The following is a 9,827-nucleotide window of genomic DNA, read 5'->3' on the forward strand; positions in this document are numbered from 1 at the left end:
ACAAAAGTTTTGGATAGAGTGGATGTGGAGAGGATGTTTCTACTCGTGGGAAAGTCCAGGTCTAGAGGTCATAGCTTAGAATTAAAGAATGTTCTTTTAGATGTGGAGACATTTCTTTAGTCAGAGGATGGCGAATCTGTGAAATTCTTTGCCACAGAAGGCTGTGGAGGCTACATCAGTGAATATTTTAAAACGGGTGGAGATAGATAGATTCTTGATTAGTACAGGTTTCAGAGGTTATGGGGAAAAGGCAGGAGGATGGGGTTAGGAGGGAGAGATAGATCAGCCATGATTGAATAGCGGAGTAGACTCGATGGGCCGAATGGCCTAATTCTACTCATATCACTTTTGACCTTATGACCTCAAGAGAGTCAGGGGGTGGAAGTTAATTGGGTGGCTATTACTACGGAGAAGTTGCTTGGGAAGCTGAAAGGACTGAAGGTGCATAAGTCATCTGGACCAGATGGACTGCTCCCTCAGGTTCTGAAAGAGGTAGCTTTAGAAATTGTGGAGGGATTAAAAATGATATTTCACGAATCACTAGAGTCATTAGTAGTTCCAGATGATTGGAAAATTGCCAATATTACCCGACTGTAGCAGAAAGAAGAGCTAGTCTGACTTCAGTGGTTGATAAGATTTTAGAGTTCATTATAAGTTACGGTGTTACGGAAGTTACGGAAAGGGTCCTGAGGAGGTTTACAAGAATGAGCCCAGGAATGAGTGGGTTAACATATGATGAGCATTTGACGTCACTGGGCCTACACTCACTGGAGTTTAGAAGAACGATGGGGGACCTCATTGAAAATTACCGAATAGTGAAAGGCTTGGATAGAGCGGATGTGGAGAGGATGTTTCCACTGGTGTGAGAGTCTAGGTCTAGATGTCATAGCCTCAGAATTAAATAATGTTTTTTTAGGAAGGAGATGTGGAAACATTTCTTTAGTCAGAGGGTGGTGTATCTGTGGAATTCTTTGCCACAGAAGGCTGTGGAGGCCAAGTCAATGGATATTTTTAAGGCAGAGATAGATAGATTCTTGATTAGTACAGAGGTTATGGGGAGAAGGCAGGAGAATTGGGTTAGGATGGAAGATCTCGAATGCTCAGCATTTTAAACTTCAAATGAAAATCATGCACCTCGACCAATAATCCCACTAGGAAGAGTGAGAAAGTTGCCCCTCGGATTCTACTTAAATCTAGCCTCTTTCACCTTAAACCTTTGTGTTCTGGATTGTGATCCTCTTACCATGGGTAAAAGACTGCGCATTAACCCTATCTGTTGTTTTAACCCTCATTGTTTTCTATTCTGCTCTATTCCCCTCACTGCTCAAAGTTTACAATATAATGTCCAATTTATAATTCTAACATTGAGAAGCAATGCAAGTAAATTGTATTTCTTGTTGATCTATTATTACAATTTAACGGGAAAACATATTGTTAAAGACCTGACAATTGACAAGAATAAACAACTCCATTCAAATATTTTAAAAGAGGACTGGTTGGCAAATTCCAGTCATGCCTTTCAACTCACCTACGACACATGAAAGGTTTCAAGCAGCAGAACTGAAAGTAAAATGTTAATCGCTGCTGATCATTTTATTCATCCAATAGTTTAATGTATAGGATAGGATGCGTCCCAGTGCATCCAGAAGATGTATCTTGCACATTGAAGTCTGGCTCAGCCAGTGGCACCTGGGAATAGACTGGGTGACAACCAAGAATAGTTTGGTGACTACTGGAGAGACAGTTGACGGCATGGAAAGACGGCACCCGGGACAGGGTGGGTTAGCACCCCAGTCTGTGTCTTTCATGAGCAAGAAACCCAATAAAGTTACGGAAAAGCCTTATGAAACATACCCCCAGGAGATCCCGAGAGGGGGGGAGGATGAGATCTCCAATAGGACGGACCAAAGGTTATTGACCCACGCAAACGACCTGACTACGAGTATAAGATGCATTTGCGGAAAGCTGTGGCCTTCCGTGGCCTTAAAATCCATCAGGCCAGAATGAAATGCTTGGAGAAGGAGAAAGAGGTGCAGCGCACAGGCCTTGAACCTGGTGAGACGCAGGAGGAGCCCGGCCAGGACTCACCCCACAGAGCCCAGTCCCTCCAGGCACCAGAGTCTCCCAACCCCTGGAGAGTAGTTCCACAGCAACAAATTAAATGGAACTTGAACCCAACAAAGCTCTCATCAGCCCAGCCCCCCCAACAACAGAGGGAGCCGAGTCTGAAGGAGGTTGAGGAGGTCATCAAGGCGGCACACTCAGCCTCTGCACCAGGCCCTAGTGGCATACCATACATAGTGTACAAGCGCTGCCCAGAGCTCCTTCGACACCTATGGGAGATCTCGAAGGTGGTATGTTGAAAGGGGAGAGTTGCTGACCAGTGGAGGTGCGCAAGGGAGTTTGGATCCCAAAAGAGGAAAACTCAAAGAACATCAATCAGTTTCGGTCAATCTCGCTGCTGAGCGTGGAAGGAAAGGTGTTTTTCAGCATTGTCTCCCGAAGATTAACGGAGTTTCTCTTCAAAAACAGCTACATCGACCCGTCAGTGCAGAAGGGTGGGATTCCTGGAGTTCCCGGCTGTTTGGAGTACACTGGAGTAGTCACGCAGCTCATCAGAGAAGCCCATGAAAACAGAGGCGACCTAGTTGTTCTGTGGTTGGACCTGGCCAATGCCTATGGGTCCATGCCACACAGACTGGTTGAGCTTGCACTACATCGCCACCATGTTCCCAGTAAGATCAAGGTCCTGATCCTGGATTATTGCCATAATTTCAGGCTGAGGGTGACTTCTGGGTCAGAAACATCAGACTGGCATGGGCTTGAAAAAGGAATAATAACGGGCTGCACCATTTCTGTTATTCTTTTTGCTCTTGCCATGAACATGGTGGCCAAGTCAGCCGAGGTGGAATGCAGAGGCCCCCTAACCAAGTCTGGTGTATGACAGCCCTTAATAAGAGCTTTTATGGATGACCTTACCATCACCACAACATCGGTCCCAGAGAGTAGGTGGATCCTACAGGGTCTTGAGAAACTTATCACTTGGGCAAGGATGAGTTTCAAGCCAACCAAGTCAAGGTCCATGGTGCTGAAGAAGGGGAAGGTGACCGACAAATTCCACTTCTTATTATCCGGAACTGCCATACCCTCCATCACTGAGAAACCTGTCAAGAGTTTGGGGAAGCTTTTTGACGCAACTCTGAAAGACTCTGCCGCCATTCAAAAGTCCATCGAAGACCTTGAAGCCTGGCTCACCAAAGTCGACAAGTCAGGCCTACCTGGCAGATTCAAGGCCTGGATCTATCAGCATTCCATCCTGCCCCGTGTCCTGTGGCCTCTCCTGGTTTACGCTGTTCCATTGACCACAGTTGAGTCCCTCGAAAGGAAGATCAGTGGCTTTCTTCGCAGGTGGCTTGGCCTTCCCCGCAGCCTCAACAGTGCAGCACTGTACGGGACCAGTAATATCTTGCAGCTCCCATTCAGTGGTCTCAGTGAAGAGTTTATGGTGGCACGGACAAGAGAAGCCCTACAGTACAGGGACTCCAGGGACCAAAAGGTGTAATCGGCTGGCATCGAGGTGAGAACAGGGAGAAAATGGAGGGCGGAGAAAGCAGTGGAGGTGGCAGAGTCATGCCTAAGACAAAAGGCATTGGTGGGAGTCATAGCAACTGGCAGAGCGGGCTTGGGATACTTCCCCAAGACCCATGTTGGCAAGGCCCAGGGCAAGGAGAGACACTATCTCATCCAGGAAGAGGTCCGAGCAGGTGTGGAGGAAGAGTGTGTGAGCAGGACGGTGGGGCTCAGGCAGCAGGGAGCGTGGACAAGGTGGGAGAGCATACCGCAGCGCAGGATTACCAGGTCAAACATCATGCAGGCAGATTTACAGCGCGACCGGTTCCTTGTCCAAGCTGTCTACGATGCCCTACCAAGCCCAGCAAACCTCCACGTCTGGGGCAAGAGCGTGACACCTTCCTGCCCACTTTGCACGGGAAGGGGATCATTAGAACATCTCCTCAGCAGCTGCCCAAAGTCCCTTGGTGAAGGTCGCTATCAGTGGCGCCACGACCAGGTGCTTAAGGTGGTTGCTGAGAGCATAGCCACTGCTATCAGTAGCAGCAAACACCACCATGCCCCGAAGAAATCAATAACTTTTGTCAAAGCTGGAGAGAAGCCTCGTCAACAACCAAATACAAGGGCAGGCCTCCTCTACACGGCCACTGACTGGCAGCAGCACGGCGATCTGGGCAAACAGCTGAAATTTCCGCAGCACATCACAGCAACATCACTCCGGCCAGACATGATCATCACCTCCAAAGTGACAAAACAGCTGATCATTTTGGAGCTGACAGTGTCCTGGGAAGAGCGTATGGAAGAAGCAAATGAAAGGAAACGCGCAAAGTACCAGGAGCTGGTGGAGATGTGACGGGACAGAGGCTGGAAGTCACGCTATGAACCCACAGAGGTGGGCTGTAGAGGCTGTGCAGGACGCTCACTCTGCAAAGTCCTCAATTGGGCATTACAGGGCTGGCAAAGAAGAGGGACATTCAATCCGCAAGCGAAGCCGCAGAGAAAGCCAGTAGATGGCTTTGGATTAAGAGGGCTGATCCGTGGGCGGTTGCTGCTGGGACGCGTCGGGGCCTGATCAACCCCGGCTGGGTCGCCTGGGCGAGGGTGTCTGATGTTGTGAGACCCGAAACACCCAATGATCCCAGTTCACATCACTGAGGATGCGTCCCAGTGCATCCAGAAGATGTATCTTGCACATTGCACACAATGTACAGTCATCGCTTTTCTTAATAAATAAAGGAAAAGTGACTAAATGCTGACGCATAAAGGATACGATCAAATGGATATATAAATAACTGTGTATTTGTCACGAAGAAGCATTAATTCTGAATTGAGGAACAAGGATTGGTAGAAAGGAAGGGGACAAGCCACAACAAGCCAACAAATTTAAAATATTTGAAATGGAAAAGGAGATATAAATAGTATTTAGTAATTTTAGTACATACTTGAGCCTAAGAAAAACATGCAAAATACCTGTAATTTGTATTTCTCAACTAATAGGAATTTCCAAACGTGAAAGAAAATTATTTTGAATCTGGGAAGCCAATCTCCTTTGCTATGAGTACTGAAGAACAAAGGTCAGTGTCAATTACCTCACCTTGTGGTGCCAGACAGATCACCTGAAGCAGTATCTGTGGCATTAAAGCTGCTGTCTGAGACATTCTTCACATTGTACCCATTACAGCTGATCTTTAACTCATCTGAAATTTTTGATGAGCTGAACAAAGAAAGATGGTATAAGACGATAACTGCAGATGCTGGTACAAATCGAAGGTTTTTATTCACAAAATGCTGGAGTAACTCAGCAGGTCAGGCAGCATCTCGGGAGAGAAGGAATGGGTGACGTTTCGGGCCGAGACCCTTCTTCAGACTGATGTCAGGGGGGCGGGACAAAGGAAGGATATAGGTGGAGACAGGAAGATAGAGGGAGATCTGGGAAGGAGGAGGGGACGGGATGGACAGAGGAACTTTCTAAAGTTGGCTGCAAACTGCCCAGGCGAAATATGAGGTGCTGTTCCTCCAATTTCCGGTGGGCCTCACTATGGCACTGGAGGAGGCCCATGACAGAAAGGTCAGACTGGGAATTGGAGGGGGAGTTGAAGTGCTCACCCTCCCTCACCTCTCTTCCCCCCCCCCCCAATACAATGAACCATCCCAACCTGAAACGGCGCCTATCCATGTCCTCCAGAGATGCTGTCTGACCCACTGGGTTAGTATATACCACTTTGTATTCTGTCCTGGATGTGGTTGAGCATGTTAAACGTCAAAGAGCTCCTCTTATCTAGGTGAATTGTATTGCACCATACTCTTAACTGGTGCCTCATAGAATGTGGAAAGGCTTTGAGATGTCAGGAGGTTGATATTATTGCAATTTAAAAAGAAATTAGTTCTATAATAAGACCATGGGAACAAAATTAGGCCACTCAGTCCATCGAGTCCCCTCCGCCATTTAATTATGGCTAATCTACTTTCCCTCTGAACCCCATTCTCCTGCCTTCTCCCTGTAACCTTTGACGTCCTTCCTAATCAAGATCCTATCACTCTCTATTTTAAAAATACCCATTGACTTGGCCATCACAGTTGTCGGTGGCATTGAATTCCACAGATTCACCACCCTCTGGCTAAAACTCTTTAGATTCTGGAGTAGTTCCTGAGGACTGGAGGGTAGCTAATGTAACCCCACTTTTTAAAAAGGGAGGGAGAGAGAAAACGGGGAATTATAGACCAGTTAGCCTAACATCGGTAGTGGGGAAAATGCTAGAGTCAGTTATTAAAGATGTGATAGCATTACATTTGGAAAGTGGTGAACTCATCGGACAAAGTCAGCATGGATTTACCAAAGGCAAATCATGTCTGACGAATCTTATAGAATTTTTCGAGGATGTAACTAGTAGAGTGGATAAGGGAGAACCAGTCGATGTATTATATCTGGACTTTCAGAAGGCCTTCGACAAGGTCCCACATAGGAGATTGGTGTACAAACTTAAAGCACACGGTATTGAGGGTTCAGTGTTGAGGTGGATAGAAAATTGGTTGGCGGACAGGAAGCAAAGAGTAGGAATAAACGGGTCCTTTTCGGAATGGCAGGCAGTGACTAGTGGGGTACCGCAAGGCTCAGTGCTGGGACCCCAGTTATTTACAGTGTATATTAATAATATGGACGAGGGAATTGAATGCAACATCTCTAAGTTTGCGGATGACACGAAGCTGGGTGGCAGTGTTAGCTGCGAGGAGGATGCTAGAAGGCTGCAGAGTGACTTGGATAGATTAGGCGAGTGGGCAAATGCATGGCAGATGCAATATAATGTGGATAAATGTGAGGTTATCCACTTTGGCGGCAAGAACAGGAAAGCAGAGTATTACCTGAATGGTGACCAATTGGGAGAAGGGGAGATGCAACGTGACCTGGGTGTCATGGTGCACCAGTCATTGAAAGCAAGCATGCAGGTGCAGCAGGCAGTGAAGAAAGCGAATGGTATGTTGTCATTCATAGCAAGAGGATTTGAGTTTAGGAGCAGGGAGGTTCTGCTGCAGTTGTACAGGGCCTTGGTGAGACCGCACCTGGAGTATTGTGTGCAGTTTTGGTCTCCTAACCTGAGGAAAGACGTTCTTGCCTTAGAGGGAGTACAGAGAAGGTTCACCAGATTGATCCCTGGGATGGCGGGACTTACATATGAGGAAAGACTAGATAGACTGGGCTTGTACTTGCTGGAATTTAGAAGACTGAGGGGGGATCTTATAGAAACATATAAAATTCTTAAGGGGTTGGAGAGGCTAGATGCGGGAAGATTGTTCCCGATGTTGGGGGAGTCCAGAACAAGGGGTCACAGCTTAAGGATAAGGGGGAAGTCTTTTAGAACCGAGATGAGAAAACATTTCTTCACACAGAGAGTGGTGAGTCTGTGGAATTCTCTGCCACAGAAGGTAGTTGAGGCCAGTTCATTGGCTATATTTAAGAGGGAGTTAGATGTGGCCCTTTTTGCTAAAGGGATCAGGGGGTATGGAGAGAAGGCAGGTACAGGCTACTGAGCTGAATGATCAGCCATGATCATTTTGAATGGCAGTGCAGGCTCGAAGGGCCGAATGGCCTACTCCTGCACCTATTTTCTATGTTTCTATGTTTCTAAAGAAATTCCTCCTCATCTCCATTGTGAACGTTATTATGAGGCTGTGCCCTCTGGTTCAGAACTCTCCCATTACTATAAACATTCTTTCCACGTCCACTCTATCTAGGCCTTACATTATCCGTTATATAATTAAAGGCAGTTTATACAATCTATTAATCCATTAAAGTTTTCTATAATCAGTTATATAATTAAAGTTACATTATATTAATAAAATTAAAGGCAGCTGGTTAACTCTTTTTCTTAATTCCTGATTCATGGAAATATACAGAACCAAAATATGTGCATTATTGTCTATTGATGCTAATGGGTGGACACTGATCCGAGGTGCAATGTGATCTCTTCTTCTACTTCCATCAGATGCAGATGGATATTTAACACTAAAAATCCATTCCCGTCATGAACAGAAGTGAAAAAAAACAGAGTGATTATTTTAAAGGGTCTTTGCCAACCCATGTGCACCATTTTTCATGTTTAATGCCATTCGTATCTTTGAGTCAATATGTTTGGATTAATTAAGAAGAATAATTGATAAGAATAATTTATAAGAATAAGAATCTTGCAGCTGGTAATTTGAAAGTAACTTAGTCAGCAGTAGACTACAGTGTAAGCTAGCAATGCAATCCTAAGGAAATTGCAGAAAGACTTAAAAGCAATGGAGTTATAGTTATGAGCGATTTTAACTGAACCTAGTATTGAGTGAGTGTACCTTGGTTGGTGAAACGTTTACGAGGTTTTTGAAACAATATGTAGAGTCTTACGGAGAAGGGACTGTACTTCACCTCATCTTGGTTGGTTAAAAGTGTTGGTTGGGGAACTCTTTAGAACCAGTTGGTACATGGTGGCTATGAAAAGGGATAAGGTTGGTCCCCCATAGTAAGGTCTTAAATTGGGGGAATGCCGATTTAGATAGCGCAAAAGAGGACCTTCATCAGCTGAAGTATTGAGTATTAGAGTTGGGGCGTTGTATATAAATCATAGACTGGGCTGCACTTCCAGTAGTTTGTGCAGTCTGGTTCGACAAGAATGTGATTAAGCTGGAGAAGAAGTGATTCACAAGCATGGATTGTAGAGCTTGAATTTCTAAGGAGAAATTAGAAAGTTTGGATTTGATTTCCCTGTTGTGGAGGAGGCTGAGAAGTGACATTATAAAGGTATGGGAAATTACCAGAGGCATAGATGAGGTAGTTAGTCAGTGTCTGTTTTACATGGTCGGTGTCTCTAAAACTAAAGGGCAATGGTTTTTTTAAGGCGAGAGAGAGGTTTGAAGGAGCACTGACAGGTAAACTTTTCACAAAGAGTAATTTGTGCCACAAATGAGTTGCCAGAGGAAGTGGTGGTGGCAGGAACAGTCACAACATTTAAGAGACATCTGGATAGGAAGTTGAATAAGCAAGGCATGAAGAGATACGATACCAATGCAGGCAAGTGGGATTAATATAGATAGACATAAGGATTTACATTCACATGGCCTGTTCTATGCTGTACGACTCTTGGAGCCGATGCTTTCAGGTAAACCCACAAAAGAGTTAGCAGGAGTTCAGGGAAAGAAATTAAGTTAACGGTGTAAGGAAAAGATGGCAACTCTCAGATGACAAAAGTTATTGAAGATTTGATCAGGAAAAAAGGAGGAATATTGAGGGTGTAAGGGGAATAGTTAACAAAGAAATTCCAAAATTAAGAAGGAAAAGAGTCCATGAAATATTCTTGGCAGGTGAGATTAAAAAGAATCCGAAGTCATTCTATAGATACATTAGGAGCAAGAAGCAGGCTAGGGCAAGAGTGGGTCATAAGATCATAAATGATAGGAGCAGAATTAGGCCATTCAGCCCATCAAGACAGTTTTCAGTCAGAGAGTTGTGAATCTGTGGTTTTCAGTCAGAGAGTTGTGAATCTGTGGAATTCTCTGCCTCAGAAGGCAGTGGAGGCCAATTCTCTGAATACATTCAAGAGAGAGCTAGATAGAGCTCTTAAGGATAGCGGAGTCAGGGGGTATGGAGAGAAAGCAGGAATGGGGTACTGATTGAGAAAGATCAGCCATGATCACATTGAATGGCGGTGCTGGCTCGAAGGGCCGAATGGCCTACTCCTGCACCTATTGTCTATTGTCTAAGTCTACTCCACTATTCAATCATG

At 45.3% G+C, this 9,827-nt stretch overlaps 1 pseudogene; it reads left to right on the forward strand.

Moving 5' to 3' along the window:
• Positions 1-2,161: 2,161 nt before the first annotated feature.
• On the forward strand, positions 2,162-4,679 carry LOC144592261 (uncharacterized; annotated as a pseudogene).
• The last annotated feature ends 5,148 nt before the right edge of the window (positions 4,680-9,827 follow it).

The sequence above is a fragment of the Rhinoraja longicauda genome, chromosome 3 (assembly GCF_053455715.1).
Source record: "Rhinoraja longicauda isolate Sanriku21f chromosome 3, sRhiLon1.1, whole genome shotgun sequence".
In the NCBI taxonomy this organism is placed as follows: Eukaryota; Metazoa; Chordata; class Chondrichthyes; order Rajiformes; family Arhynchobatidae; genus Rhinoraja; species Rhinoraja longicauda.